General features: G+C 41.8%; 1 protein-coding gene across 5 annotated transcripts in view; it reads left to right on the forward strand.

Moving 5' to 3' along the window:
• The window catches only part of ZEB2 (zinc finger E-box binding homeobox 2), a 113,946-nt gene that overhangs the window by 38,812 nt on the left and 58,901 nt on the right, over window positions 1-16,233 (forward strand). Inside the window, exon 1 of one of the 5 annotated variants that reach the window (XM_085584093.1) lies at window positions 1-16,233. This exon is cut by the window's left edge and continues 17,952 nt beyond it; it is cut by the window's right edge and continues 4,815 nt beyond it. The exons of the other annotated variants lie outside the window; for them this stretch is intronic. The gene's annotated coding sequence lies outside the window, so the exon portion shown is untranslated. 5 annotated transcript variants of the gene reach the window in all.

The raw sequence follows: 16,233 nt of genomic DNA on the forward strand, positions 1-16,233 counted from the left end.
CCATCCACCTCCCAGACCACAGGAGGACAATGCCAGGAATGTTTGCAATGTGTTTCTATTTTTGTCACACCTATGTGTGGCCATCCATCTGGTCTTAATCAATCAGTCTCATCCCAGAGCTTTGCTGTTCTCCCAGCTGAAATAATACACTTCTTCAGCAAGAGCTGTGCCTCAAGGAGGGTCACTACTCACCATTCCCCAGACAAGGCATATTAACAAGGCTTACATATTTGTAAACATAGGTAAACCCAGGAGGGGTGGCTGGGAAGGAACATTTTGAAATATGAATATTTTATGAATAAACCACTGTGCTGTTTACTTAGCGATATTACACAGGAAAACTTGATGAAGTACTAGAGGTAAATTTGTTTTAGCAAAAAAACAACAACCTCAACCCCTCAGAAGCACTGAGACAAAGATAAATGATGAAAGAGAATGATCCACCATCCTATTCAAGCAAAGGTAGCACATATAAAGTACATTTCTGAAAGAGCAGAGAAGTGGGTGGTGAGCACTGTAAAGTGTGCCATTTATTTATTTAGATTGCACATCAGGAGATAAAACAAATGAAAACTCTGACTTGTTAATAATTTACATTTAAGTGGAAAATTCTTACATGCTGTTAAGATACCTCCAAGACCTGACACTGCAAACGAAAATAATTTACATTCTTTGTGTGCACAAGACTTCGCTTGTCAGGAAGGAGGAAAAAAAAATTCAAATATGTGTTCAGGGGGCGATGAAAACCATGAGACATTATAATTATGTTTATTAATTTTGGATGCCTTTTTTGAAGCATTCACAGAGCTGACCTTCCCCTTTCATCAGGTGTTCCTGGCTTAGAATCGGCTGGGCCATACCTCCCAACCTAGGAGGTAGGAGATGCAAAGAGGGGGGATTTCTTTTCAATAAGCAGCACTATTACTTCTCTCCCGAACAGCTTATGCAAAAAGTTTTGTGGGGGAGAAAAAAAGCCCCAGAAAAAAAAAAAAAAAAAAAAAGAGGAGTGTGCATAACAATAACTACCTCTGTCCCTTCTGTTTTTGTTCTTTTCATGTCAGGGAACTTTTTAGCCGTGCTGCCCGGGTAACTGCTCTGGAAGGTTGGAATATCTCTTGTTGAAGGAGGTTTGTGATTGAGGGCCCTCTGACACAACCTTTTGTTGCTCTGAGGTGTTTGATCCTCTTTCCCTTTCTTCTAAAACCAATCCCATCCCTTTAAAAAATGGATAACCAGCACTTCTTTTACTTATTGTCAGCTTTTGGAAAGTTACTGTGGGGGGTTGTAGAAGTTTAACTAGTTAACCCCTTGCATCCTGATAGCGGGGCGCTATTAGTCCTTCTCTCTCGCCCCTTCCCGCACCGGGAATATTTCCATAGCTGTGTCAGGTATGCAAATCCTCTTTACAGGGAGCCATGTGACGGGTTGGCTTGCGGACAGTTTGCTCGCTGATCTTTCTTTGCCCTGGAGCTTGCTAAGGAAAACCAGGTTCAGCTCTGAGCATGAGCAGGGGCTGAGCACTCAGTCCCCAAATCAGGACGGTGGCTTCTCAATCGCGCTGAAATTTCAAAATGAGTCAGAATTTGTAGCTGCTGATTTTCTTCTCTTTCCTTGAACTGAAACTTGTGAGAGTCACCACAGGCGTAGGCTGATCTGATACACTTTTTTTTTCCCCCCCTCTCTCTCTCTCTTTGAGAGCAGCTCTGAATAACAAGAATTCACAGAGAGTTGCTCTTCAAAAGTGTGCGGCCAAATCTGAAAGTAACAAAGGAAGAACACCTTAAAATGAGATGTGTAATAAGGACGCTTGCTCAGAGCCTTGAGATTAAAAATGAGACTGTTTTTTGGTTTGTTTTTTCTCAAAGGGAAGGGACACAACCCAAGCTATAGGAAAGAAAAGCAGCTTAAATGGATTATTTAACAAAAAGCAACTTCTAGCTCCTAGATAGTGACCTACATTCTGCACACAATGATGATGTTTTACGGTGGTGATAGGGTTAATAACCTAACATCATTCATGTAGTGTTTTTTGAAAATTGAATTTTACTGCTACAAAGTAAATGTAACAGCCCTCTGGAGACAATATTACAGGCACTTTATTGTTTGCTAAGCTGATGTCATCTTTCTACGGACTGACTTTAAAACAAAGGCAGAACATTTATTGCAAATATCACTGTGTGAAAGGAAATCTACTGAAATATTGTTTAGAAGGTGGACTGATAAAAATGTATTAATACTTGGCTTTGATTATCTGCAAAGTTATGCCTGTGGAATGCTTTCTCGCGTGGTGTTTGCTCATGAGAAATGTTCATCTTGGATATTGCACCTACTTTTATTTTAATGTTATCCATCTCTGGGCATGTGTTACTTTTAAAATGTGTTTTATAATATACTCTACAGCTCATTTATAACTCTTCGCAGTTTCTTTGTAAGAATGTAAATGAGGTTCTGATCAAAACCTAAAATATTTCCCTTCAAAGCATTTTCATGTAAACAGGGCCATGCCCTCCCTGCTGAAATCACCGCAATTCTCACGTGAATAAAACCAATGAGACTTGGCCCTGTCTTACAGTCATGCTTTGGCTCTGATCTGCCTTCTGCTGTGACCCTTCCCAGTGTCTGCAGGCCATGGACCCATTAAGATCAGTTTTCCAACCTGGAAACCCAATCAGGTGCCTACAGCAGCATCACCCAGCATGGCACTTATGCTGGAGACTGAAGATTCAGTGCCAACAAGTGAAGTTATGCTCTTTGGAGAACCACGCCATATGTTTCTATACACAGTATTAATGACATTACCAGGTCTGAAAATTTTGACCTGGTTGTAGATGACCCTGAACTTTGAGTTTTATCATTCCCATGCAGCTTCTCTAAGTAGGTTTCAAGTGAACAAAATACATTTGTCCTTTTTGAGAAAAGCAAACGATTCATTTGCAAATAATTTAATATCCGTTAAAGTTTAAATTTCCTTTGTTTACTCACTTGCAGAATGAATCAATGATCATTGCAAAGTAATAAGTACAATGAGGGAAAATATATTTTCCCATATCATGGTACCACACTTGTGGCTTTTGCAGGTGAAGCATAAAAAGATGTGAACAGCTTTATGAGGACGGGTGTCTAAGCAACTGATTAGCTCATCTTTGTTGGGGGAAGACTTCAAGAGAAGTGTAGGAAAGAGGGACAAATTTAGAAAGTGAGTAGTGGAGTTAGCAGTAAAACTAGTAACTTAGTAGGAGTCTGTGATATTAGTATCACTTCTGCAGTCTGTGAACGTGTAATGCCCTTTGCAAAGGTGGACATCTACCTACGCTCCCTAGCAAGAATTTATATTCATAACCCCCTTGTTATATATTTAATGCTGACAGGTTGTGGCAGCTTCTATCAGTGGGGTTAAAACTGGCAATCAGATGATAACAGTTTACTTTTAATATCCTCAGAGCAAAGTTTTCAGATTGCCAACAATTATCAAAGGGTGTCTTGCCTGGTTCATTAATGCTAATATTCTTAGATGTTTGAATGTGATTTCGCATGTCAAGCCAATCTCCCTGGCATACCTCTGGACATCCTTTGACTGGGGCTGTGTGGCATTTTTTGTTTGATCTTTGGGGTTGCTCAGATAAATTTAATCCTGACATAAGCAATACTCATTCTGACATCAGTAGGATCTGCTCATAGGTAGAGCAGGGACAGCAGGCTCTGTCAGAATGTTGGAAAGAAGTTCTACTATTTAAAAATATAATTAAGAGCAGACTATTAACCTTTGGCTTAACCCAGAAGTGGAGGTTCGTCTTAACATGACTGAATACAAATGTCCCTGCATTTCTACATAAAATACCTTCCAGAGGCTTTATTCAGGAACACTGTGTGGGTCTGACCCAGGTTCTGCAGATGTCACCTCAAAGGTTAGATGTCCCAAGGGACCTCTTCAGGTCAAGATGAGAGCCTAGGCTTGAGCTGAGCTTAAAGCTCTGAAGCCTTAGAGGAGGAGAAGGTGTCTGTGCAGAGACTGAGACCACAGCTTTATCCAACACTTTCCACTTTTGTAAGAGTCAGAGGGAAGGGATAGAGGGTTCCTGGCTCGTATCATTCGGTGCTTCCCGATGAAAAACTGTTGACTTGCGGCTGTTGATCCCAGCTCTGGGTTTGACTCATTCTGGCCACTATTCCCAAGGTCTACAAGAGGGCTATATATAACTACAATGTATAATGGTTGCTGTTAAATGCCTCAGCTTTGCAAATAGATGCACCAGACATCTCCTTTCTGTCTCATGTACCACAATTGTTTCAATTGTTTGAAGTCAAGTGCTTGACGCCTCTGAGAAAGAAGCCTCTGTAATGTCTCCCACAGTAGATAAGGCCAGTTGTAATGAAAATAAAGGTGATTCTTTATTGAACCCTGGACACAGTCGGGACTCTGTAGTTCTCTGGCTGCCTGACTGGAATAGTGCAGTCCTAATGCCACTGTGGAGGGCTCTGAGCACTGACCTGGAGCTTGTAGTCTTGAAAAAGAGCCCCAAAACACAGAACAAATGCATGCAGAAAGGGAAAATAAGTACTTTCTTGCAGGGAAAATGTTGAAACAGCACGCCAGGTTATACAATCAGCATTTCTTCATTATTTTAGTTGTACTCTAGAATTCAGAAAAGGTTTGCCCTTAAAAAACCCATCCCAGCAGCAACAATGGCTATAATCACACATGTGAATGTAAGAATTAGTTTTATGCAGCGCACTAGAAAAAAAACCCCAAAATCTCAAGAACACTTTCAAAATAACCAGAGAAAAATAAACCATTCCTTATGTCAGTCTTGTTAGAGAGGGATTAAGAAACTGGCAATTATTTTGGCGACCTTAATTGTTGCTCTGCAGGAAAATATGTAATTAGAGCACGTTCGCAGGCCTGCACACCTGCAGCACATCCTACAGTATAATGTCAGCTTTCAGTGCTTGCTGGTGCCAGGTTCTATCACAACCAGGCACAGTGATGCTCTGAGAACATTTCGGACTCGTGTAATGTAGCTTCTGTGTATGAAAGAAGCAGGCATTTACACTGCCATACAATGGAGTGCATTACTGCAACACTGGTTTCATTCTTTCCCGACGCCTACCTTCAGCGCTGCTCTGGTTTACTCAGTTTGAGGTTTTATTGTTACCGTATAATGGTCCTGTACATTTCTGAAATTCCCTTATTATTCAGCTTATTAATACAGTACTGGCTTGATTATCAGGCTGCAGTTGTGAAGGGGAAGATTCAGCGTGCTAGCAAAGTCAGAAGCTGGGTAAATTCCTGGGATAATGAGAACAATTGTTTGACGTGTTTGAGCCCGGCTCTGTGTGTGCACACAGCCGCCAATGCCAACGTACATGTGTGTGTGCATGGGGTGCCCCTGCCTAAAAACAGAGTGAGAAACGCTGGAAGTCAGCTTTAATTTCTTGACAGAATGCGGGGGAAATAATCCCTCCTTGCACTGCTCCTCGCCTTTACCTCTTCCCCACGTTGCTCCTCCTGAAAACTGGAAAGCGAGTTGAAATAAAGGCGCAGTGGAGGGAATAGCTGTCTTCCAGCTAAATTCAGTAATCTGGCACGCTGATAGTTAACAGACTTCTCCCCCTAAGGGAGATACACTGTATTTTGCTATCTGACATGTTGTCATATATAAAGAAATCAATTGGTAATTAAATGATGCACCTTGTGAAGATGACAAAAGGCATTTGGTTGCGAAAAGAGAACTGGGTTGTGAGGGGTTTGTAATGAAGGCCTAATGACTATTCATAAGAGATTTTCAGTCCGTTGATCCACTTGACTGGAAAGTTCTGCCCTGGAGAGTTAGTGCTGTCAGATTCTCTCACCTCAGAAAGCCGCCGCGATCGACGGTGTGGAGTATGAGCGAGAAATTATCTAGTTGTTGCTTCAGGCCTGTCTTAGGTCACATGCAGAAGGCACACATCTGGCTTCCTGTAGGTGCAACCTCGGGACATAAACTTTGACTAATTTTTAAACTATAAATATGTAAGGCTGACACTGAATAAGTTACCTTTTATTCATGTTTTCATAAATTTTCTAGTGCGTTAAAGGCTTTAGTGGAGCTCCCATTTTGGACTTTGCAGCTTCTGTTGCTCTTGCAACAATTTTGTTTTCCTCTCCCCCGAGAAGTGACATTTTAAGAGATTTCTGTGGCGCAGACACTGCCCACGTTACCTCCCTTCTCCTCGCCCACGACCAAGGGGCCAGCCAGGATTGCCATGGTGGGGTCACCTACGGAGAGAACCTGGTGGAGATGTCAGGAAGCATTATAGGGTCTCAACACAGATTTTGCCCCCAGTGGAGCTTCTTGTTGGTATGCATTTCTCTGGTCACTAGCACTCAGGATAATCACACCAGAGCAACGAGAGTCTCCTCCTCTGAGATATTTCCTGATCTTTCCATTTGCAGGACGTTCTGTCCCTTGGATGGGATTGCTTGGAGGTGACAGACAGGAGGTAGATACTCACAGTGTCCTAGTTAAACTGAGAGTTGCACCCTAATTGCTAAGACTACAGAGATGAGCACCTTTTGCACATCCTTCTCCAACATTGCCCCCTCTTGAGTGAATAAATCTCTCTCTAGCGAGTGGTATTTTATAATTAAAACTGAAAAGGAACAAATTGATTTCAGGAAGCTATTCCAGAGTGAGTAGACGTTTCCTTATGCTGATCAAATCCAGCACAGCTCCTGGGTGAAAGCTCTGAGCTCTGTGCATGTTTGCTTTTGAAAAGTGGCCATCCACCTTATCTTATCAGGCAGCTCACCTTATCAAAGGTAAACATATTTACCACCTCGTTAAAGGTTCTTTGCAACAGCACTCCAAAGCTGTATTTGTGGACAAAAACCTGTCAAAGTCATTGTTTAAGATGGACAGGAGGACAGTTATGGTCAACTTTGGGGGTTTCTGTCTGTCAATAGCGGAGCAATAAAGTAATTCAATACATTCTGCATATTTCAGATGGCCTCATTGGTGTTTCCTTCTTGTGTATTGTGGTTACTGAATTTTGCTGATGTGTTTGCCGGAGCTGACAAGGTAGACCAAATGAATGGACAAATGCCAAAAAAACAATTATGTTTATTAATGTACATTGATTGCTTGTTTAGGGTATAAAACAAATTAAAAAATACATTAGTATTTAAACCTTCTTTTTATAGCTGGCCTAATGACTACACGTAATAGAGTGTCTAGTAAAGGACAATCTGCAGTACCTATAACTCCTGGCTTTATTGTCATATTATTTGAGTTGAGTTTAAAAGGATGGTTCTTTTACCATTTCTTTAAATGACAGTCTATGTTTTTTATCTTTTTTTTTTTCCATATATAGACCTTAAGTCAACTCATTAAGGCCATCATTAACTAATCTTATTTACTTTAAACCCAATATTGACCTCAGCTATGACAGCATTCTGGCTTTGTGTTACCCAGCCACGCTTGGCTCCTACAAAAAGCATGGTGGGACCCCAACAGTGCAGGGGGTAACTTCCCCCAAACCCACCACCTTCCTGCCACACCACTTTCCCCAAGGAATGAGAACTCCACAAGGAGAAAAGTCCAAACCTTTGGGCTTATTTACTTAAAACCTTATTTACTGGTTTTTCCCCCCATTTTCCCCATGCCCTCAAGCATCCAGGAGGCACAAGGCTGCCATGAGCATGAGCCCTTTGAAGGAGGAAAGGAACGTGCTCGGTCTTGGCCCTCTTTACCCCAATTCCCATGAATGTCCCCAAGACCCACCACACACCCACCATCAAATCACAGCTTTTAAAGTGGGGCTGACTGACACTCAGGAGAGGACTCTGGGTTTATGGCCCAAGAAGTTGCTAAATAATTTTACAGTATCTCTTTTAAGTTTGGGCAAGAAAGCTATAGTGCTTTAAGTTAAGGGCAACATCACTCAGTACAGCCTTAGAAGTTCTGCCAAATAGCAAAGTGAAAGCCATAAAGTAAACATGACTTAGCGACACCTGGACCTTTCAGGTTTTATAGCAATTGTTTATAATGTTGGACTGGCCTCTAAAATACGTCTGCAGAAATGGTGCCGGAGCTTTATTTTACCTAACTTGCTCACTTTTTATGTTCTACTCAGGTTCTACCCTTCATTATTTGCACTTATTTAAGGAGTCCTGCTTTCTTTCCTTGCTCTTTTACTTGCCTTTTTATTCACTGGCCAAGGCGGTGACGTAGATTTAAAAGCACAGTTTCCATGTTTAATGGGTGTCTCTCAGAATTCTTCAGCATTATCAGCACATGAGGCTCAAAACATGGCTAAACTGGACCCAAAATATGTTTTTACCATTTTCTGGGTTCTCTTCTGAAAAGAAAAGCAGAGATGCTGTTGTTTCAAACAGCAGTAATTGGTTAAACTGGCTCCAAAATATACTTTTACTGTTTTCTGGGTTCCTTTCTGAAAGAAAAGCAGATATGTCATTGTCTCAAGCAGCAGTTAAGACTAAAAAGAAAAGGAAATAATTCTGAATCCACAAAAGTTCCCTTAAAATTATTATTTTTTTTTTTTTTGCTTCTGTGTTGGAAACTCTTCTCATACAAAACCACTATAAACCTACCTCAGTGCTACCAGGCCCTATTGGAACTAATGGGGCCTGACAGTTCTTCAGTTAAAAATTATACATGAGGGTCACTTTCCCTTAAATTATCTATTGTATGCCAGCTGTTCACAACGACAATGGTCTTACTTTCTTCCCATTGCCTAAAATGGTTAACTCCACCACAAAGCTGTCTGACTCTCACTGCACAGAGCTTTCAAAGGCACTTCTTCATCCTAAGCAGCACCTTGATGGCACTAATAATTTCAGATAGATTTTTATCAGTTTCAGGGAATGTTGGGAGTGTTTGTTTTGCTTATTTCGTGTCACAACACTTGAGATATATCGTAATTTCTCATTTGCTGTACAACTTTATTCTATTTTTATGCTTCTGAGTGATGCTGCTTTAAGTGCCTATGAGTGGTACTTCCGGACCATAAGCACTATCAGAAGCAACCTCAGGCAGATAAAACTCCTTGTCTTTTTGTTGGGGAGGGGAGAAAGGGTCATCGTGAAGTGCTGGGGGTTTTTTTTGCTATTTTTTTCTTTCCTTCATGCCTATTAAAACTGAAGCTACCACATCTTCATAAAGGGAAACTACTCTTAGGTCAGACTTATTTCAGAATCAAAGCCTTCATCCTCAAGTGCTTCTCATTACTTGCTAAAGGCTTCAGTGGTCATGTTGGGGCTGTAATTAGAAAGCCTGACACTTTTAAGGGATGCCTGTAGAATGAAATATTCTTTAAAGTTTTTTTTGTGTTGCCTTTATTGTTTTTTTTCATCCTGGTTTGAAAACAAGAAGCAACCAACTTTCCTGGCCTCCTTGATACTTAAATAAACCTGCCACCCTTATTTCCATAGATTAATGAATAGTGGAAAGTACGTGGCAAAGGTTTATTCTCATACTCCTCCCTGCCTTATCAGGGGCATTCTTTTTAATTATAAGATAAGCATGATTTAGTGGTTATTTTTGCAACCTGGCAGAGCTACCACATCTGCAGGGCTGTTTGATTTTTAGCATCCAGTAGCTTGACGACCCGTGCTTCCCATACCTCTGGGCAACTTAGGAGCCTCCAGCAACACAACCAGTTGCAGCCGAAACCTGGCGCAGCTGCATATGGATGCTTATCATTAATTTATTTAAAAACCCGGTCACTGATCCACAGGCTGCGGCAGCTGGACAAGATCCCATATTGGTTGCAGTTACACATTTCTCCCGCTCCATTATGTGATCTTTCAGGGGTTGGGTGCATTAATATGCAACTGTTCTGTTTTCTTTCAGCTGGCTTGTAAACTCTTTAACCAGCCGAACAGAGTTTGCAATTGTTACGGGGTTGAGTGGGTGGATAGGAGCCGGGGCTGCAGCCTTGTCCAGTTGTAGATAGAATAAAATTGACAATGATGCAATGGAGCTGGCATCTGGACAACTCCGTGGGATGAATGGCACTGCTCTCGCAGTCCCTCCGGTGGTTGTACGCCTTGTAATAGCTAGCGTAGGAAGGGTGGTGAAAATTGATATGCACTATTACTACGTGTATAAAACTTAACACTGGGGCCATAGCACAGGTGGGGGGTTCCTGTTTATTGATTTTTATGGCTCGGTTAGAACATACGGCTAATGCTTTTATACTCCAGGAGCTCTGGGAGTGCTCACCTCAGGTAATAAACCTCTCCGTACTTTGCGGTAGTTCGCGATTTACATGTGAGCTTACGTTCCGCTGTGCAAAGCCATCCCTCTCCCTTCCCTATGTGGCTGAAAGGGAAAAGAAAGCGACCTTAAAGTGGTTTTATTTCGGATTTTGCAAGCTACCCATTCCTGCGATGGAAATGGTCCCGTATTCTAATTACTCATATTTCCAAGAAAATTAGTCACACAAACTTATGTTATGTGTTGTCTCAGAGGTTGAAAGCAAATTAGGTTTCCAATAAGACAGTACATCAAACAAAGTAGCATGTTCTTGATGCAGATGACTTTTTTTTTAGAATTATGGTTGGACACTTTTGGCAGACAGATTGTCTTTTACTCTATCAAAATGACAGTTTCTTTTGTAACTGCTACATTCATAATTAGAAGGAGAGAAGCAATCTGCCCAATTTAATATACTAAAAGAAGTTTAGTGTCTTGTGCTAGTAATTTCATTATTTTTAAATATGAATTAATTGTCTTAAAATAATATTGTTAGAAGTATAACTAGTAGGATTATGGAGCTAATTCTCTTCTTTTTTAAACAGAAAAATCAAAGCTTCTATTAATGCACTTCAGGCTAGATTAGGATTTTAGGTTTATATCAGGTGTTCTGTTTGAAGATTCAGGGGAACAGGCTGGAGGCGGGGGAATCGAATTCTTAATGTGAAATTCCTCTGTAGAAAACCTGAGCTCTCCCAGGTTTACTGTAAGCTTGCAAAGCTTAACTCGGGGTAATGAATGAGGAGAGCTAGATGGTTCAGCAGCCTGGGAATAGAAGAAAAGGCCTTTCACCTCGGGTTCACGCAGTTTCCTCAGGGAGCTCAGTGCCAAATGGGCTGCCTCTTTATTTTTTTGGGTTGTTGTGAGAGGAGTTTCACACAGTCCCTGAGCTTTCTTTGTTCTTGGTGTTGATATATAATGGTTATTCTAGTGCCCAAAATTGCACAGGTTTGCAAACACAAGGTCTCTAGTTCCCATCAAAACTCACGGGTGCAAGACGTAAGTCAGCAGAAAGGCCTCCAAAAAATCTGATATATACTTTGTTCAGAAACATTATTAACCTTGAAAGTTTAACTTTCTCCCATGAAATGCTATCCTGACATGGGTTGTGCTTCGGCATTGCATTGAAAGAGGGAATAACTTTTAATTTCATGTCAGAACTTTTTTGTTAAAAATTCATGTTCTCTTTTGACCTCGAGGCAGGCACTGGCTGAAACCTGGACCCACTCAATGGCACCCAAAGGATGTTTCTATCCCAAAGCAATGAGCTGGGGGTTTTGGGCAGGTACCTGGTGCAGGAGGCAGCACATCCTTTGGGATAATTGTTGTACATTTTGACACATTAATTAGAGGATGAGGTCCAAGTAGGAGTCCCACCTGTGAGGGAATCAGGGAAAGGAGAGTTCCTTTCCTCTAATAGTAGAGAGGAACTGGAGCACCCAGGAGCACCCAGGACACCCACCTTTTCTGCAGGGGAGGTGGTGTCTGGGGTGCTGTTATTAATACCACTTTTAGAAAAGGGAAAATACAGAAGGCCAAAAGAAAGGGAAAATACTTGAAGGCTTGAGGTCTGAAGCCTCATTCCACATCCCTTCTTCTACCTCTTAGCCACAGACAATGCCTCTGAATTTTGCATGCTTAATACAATGCAAGCAATACATTTTTAACAAAAATGTTTTCTCTCTTGGGACATCCCCTCTCTTGCTGCTGTTCCTTTTTGCTCAGTATCAGCCGAGTCCTTGCCCTTTGCCATCAGCTCCATAGGAAAACAGCTGCAGAAAGCCTTATCCCAACCAGAATAAAATCATTATGACACAGCAAACCCAAACATGACATGTGGTTTCAACAGCCTCTTATGCCCTACTCCACATTTCCTTTTGGCTGTGAGGATAAGGTTGGGGACCTGCCTAATAAGAACATTTCAGCTGACCATGAGGCACATGTAGATAGGAGAAACTTTGAGCCATTTTAAGCTCAAATTCTGGTGGGAAGCGAGCTCTGGAGGTGGTGTTACTTCACTTACACACATGCTGGCAGCCAGTAGCTCCTCATGTGCACAGCAACAAAAATCTATGCTGAAAGAGCATCAGTTTTAACACCAATTGCAGCATTCCTAGTGCTGCAAGGCATGAATTTTGCCCTTTTTTGCATTGATCAGGATATATTGAGTGAGACACCTGGTAGGAAAAAATAAAAAAGGGAAATAGGCCGTGGAAAATACATAGTCAATGGAGGGGTAGCTGGAGGAGTACAGCTTATTTCTTGCTTCTCTTCTCAGGTGTCTGGCAGAAGAGTAGGAAATTACAGGTAAAGAGTGCAGGGGAAAATCCAACATGAGGGCATGGCTGGGTTTGGCCTCTCCTCTTTTTCTTCCACCTCCCTCTCCTCCCCATGGCACATCCTGTTTGCTCCTGATGCCATGTGAGCACTGGACTGGGACAAGCTTGGCTGTAGAGGGATGGGCGCCGTTATTAATTTGGTGTTCTCCCTTGAGGACCACGAACAACGAAGGGATCTCAGACATGCAGGAGTACTTGTCTCTGTAAAACCCAAGCAGAACACCATGGGCATGCAGAAGACGTCTCTCCAGCCCCAGGACATTGCTCCCTGCCATGTTTTGAAGGTTCACACTGAACTATAGAGGCTTTAAAGCTGGTTAGAAAGGACAATCAGATATTTTTTCCCTAACAGAAAATGCTGGTGGTTTACATATATGGGTCACTGCTAACTCTCTCTCTAATACTTTCTGGTCGATACATACCAAAGGGGAGAGAAGTCCGAGGCATGTCTGTCCTTGGGATGGAGCCAAATGTTCATTTCAGTAATGCTATTTACTGGGAGACATCTTGATGAACAGAGCTTAATACTATGTGAAATCATTACCAGTTATCTAGTTCTAGCAATACCTATGCTGTTGGGTCTTTTTTGTTTTTGGTTTTGGGAGGTTTTTTAAGTGATTCTCCTCATAACCATCAGCTCCCACTGGGCATCCTGTCCTTCCCCAGGACATCATGTCATTGCCTATGTGCTCACACAGAGCAAAACCCAACATGAGGGCGATGGACACTGACTCAGAGGGCTGTTCTTACCTGTCTTAAAGCTGATCTATTTCCGCATGTGTCTCAGGAGTTTCACAACTTCCATCTAATGTGGGAAAGAGTGAAGTAGCCCAGGTACTTTTTCATTTCTCGCTGGCACAGAGCTGCTGGGCTGGGAGTTCAGCGTTGTACTCATTTCTGTAAATTCAGAAGCCGGTGCTGGTGGTGCAGTTTTTCACACAGCTTCTTCAGTGACCCCTAACATCTGCCTAACCCTTAAGCATACACAAACCATTTCTGACTTGGGTTAGAGGGCAGAGGGATATTTTTGCCGTGCTCTTTTGCAAAGCATGTTTGTTGTAGCTCTAGGCCAATGATTTTTTTTTTCCTAAGCGTTTTTACCTAGCGGATTTATGTACTGTGAGCATCTCTCTGGTCATATTTTTCCAGCGAACAATGCCGGATTTCCCCTCAATATTGAATGTATCCGAGGTTGGCTCTTTTGTCACGCCTTTTCTTTTCAGTGTCTCAGAGTTTTGGGGTCTTCCTCCTTTGTCTCAGAAAGGAGCAGCACTGAAAGCATTTCCACCTGGATGTTTAAATTATTTAAGTTGCAGGAACCAGACCTTTTCCCTCATGAGTAGTTGTGGGTTTTAAAGGCTAAAATTGCTTCATCATGCCAAAGTGAAAGTATGCATAAATTATTTAGTTAAACCTGAGAAAATACAGATTTTTCTCAGTGATCTTTCAAGGGCTGCCTACTTAAATTTCAGAAGAATGGGCAGGGGTTTCTCTTTCTCTCGCCTCTTTCTTTCTCTTGAAAAATATTTTAAGTACCTATTCAGTCTTTTCTGAGATAAAGCTGTGACCAAAAATTGGAGGGCTGGGTTTTGAGTAAGTTTCAGAATAGAAAGGAAAATGCTGTACAAATCCTGAGTGCCCCTACTTCATCACGGACCTATGAATTTTCTCACCAGAGCAGGTAACAGAGGTCGTGCCTGCTCCCAGTGCCAAGCAGAGGTTTGTGTCAACATTTCCACCGTGGCCTCTGTTTATCAGGAGTTTATAGCTTGACTAAAAACACAGAGGAGAAATTTTTGGGGTTTTGTTCACTAACATCCAAAGGGTTTTTAATTAATCTTGGGCCAGACTGTGGTATTATTTTCACTCTGCAATACAGAAACATTTTGTGTGCACTAAGAGTCTGGCCATGCTCTTCCTGTAGCAGGATCCATCCCTATTTATTTTTAAGGTGTAATGATGCTGGTACTAAAGTTAATGAGAAAGCTCTCTTGGCTACAGGGGAGCAGGAATGGTGTTTAAACCTTCTCCAGGCCAGCAGAAGGACCCACCAGCACGGGACCTGGTTCTGTCAACACAGCAGAGTTTACAGGACTCGTCCCCTGTGTAAAGAAACCTGATCACTTCCCGACTGATGTCAATATTTCTGTCACTGGCTGTGGGATCTAGATTAGGGTCAGATATAAGGATGTAAAAGAGAGGGGGAAAAACCCAACACATTTTCCTGTGAAGGCAGTTATTTATTTTACAGTGTTTTTTTTTTCATATAGTCTGCCTCCCTTGTAGTTTGTGGTAGTGGGAAAGGAAGGAGGCAAAAATACTCTAGAAGAAGAAATACAGACCCTGCTCCGTGGCTGAGGCTAGAGGCAACTCAGTTGCAAATTGTGAGGAGTTATCAGAGGGATAAGATTGCTGCAGGATCCGTTTCTTCATTTTGCAAACAATTAATTTGGCCTTGTTGAAACTGAAATTAAAAAAATAACTAATAAAAAAATAATCTGAACGAAAGGCTGTGGCCGGTGGGGAGGGCAGCCAGGTCCTTGCCCTTCTGCTGGAGCCAGGGACATGGCTGGGAGCTGGAGGGTGACAGCAGCCACTGCAGGAGGGTGAAGTGTCAGGGGTCTATCCGCCGGTGATTCATTGCGGGAGAGACGCCGACACCGGGCAGGGCAGTGACTGCACATTTAGGGGATTGTGGCATGCCCTGCCATGAATATGTATTTTCAGAATGAGTGTATACACCAAAATCCCTTCAGTTTTTAGTCAATGGAGCCCTTACAATCAATCAGGTAGATGATACCGTATGTGCAAAACCAATAGAGATCACAAAAATACATATTTATCCAAGCTGGTCCTTCAAGCTGTTGTGGTAAGTCAGATAAATTTTGCATGTTTTCAAAACTGGAGCAGCGGCGAGCAGAAAGCTGGAAAGGATGTTAGGAGCTTGTTCCTAATATAAATTCTGCTTAGCTGCTGGAAACTCTTCCTAGTTCCTCCTACCAGCTCCCATCTACTTTAATCAACAGTTTGGGGGGTTTATCTCTTTTGCACTTTGAAGGGAAAAGGAGCACAGCAGAAATAAGAGGAGAAATAACTTTTGTAGCTGTGGTTCAGTGAGAGAGTGAAGACGGGAGTGGGGAAATAAATTGTTAAAAATCACAGTGTGAGATGGGGAATCAGCTGTAGCTGCAAATCTCATTGCTTTGGTTTAGTTTCTGCCACAACCTGCACATTAGCATTTTCTCTCTCTGAATTATTGTGAAGATTTGTATTATATGTAATTACAATACAAAGAGGCTCTGCCAGATAAAGCTATTTGCTGAAGTACTGTTTTCAAAAAACACAGAGTCCTTTCACACTTTAACTTACACCTTTTCATTACCTGCTAATAAAAGTACAGTGGATAGATTTGCCTAAACATGCCTTGCTAAGAACATTAACCCCATGGGTAACTCTGGTCTTTTGAGGTACAAGCTTTAATTTTAATAATGTCTCCTTACAAAAAAAAAAAAAAAATTAGTCAAGCAAAGATACTGAACTATTTGTGCCCCATTTTGCCAATGTTGCAAGTGCCCTCATACTGTAGATAACAGAGTTAAGTATAGAAAATGCATTGTGGCCAGGCTCCCAGATTCACT

This window comes from Lonchura striata, chromosome 7, assembly GCF_050655825.1.
Source record: "Lonchura striata isolate lonStrDom1 chromosome 7, ASM5065582v1, whole genome shotgun sequence".
Classification (NCBI taxonomy): domain Eukaryota; kingdom Metazoa; phylum Chordata; class Aves; order Passeriformes; family Estrildidae; genus Lonchura; species Lonchura striata.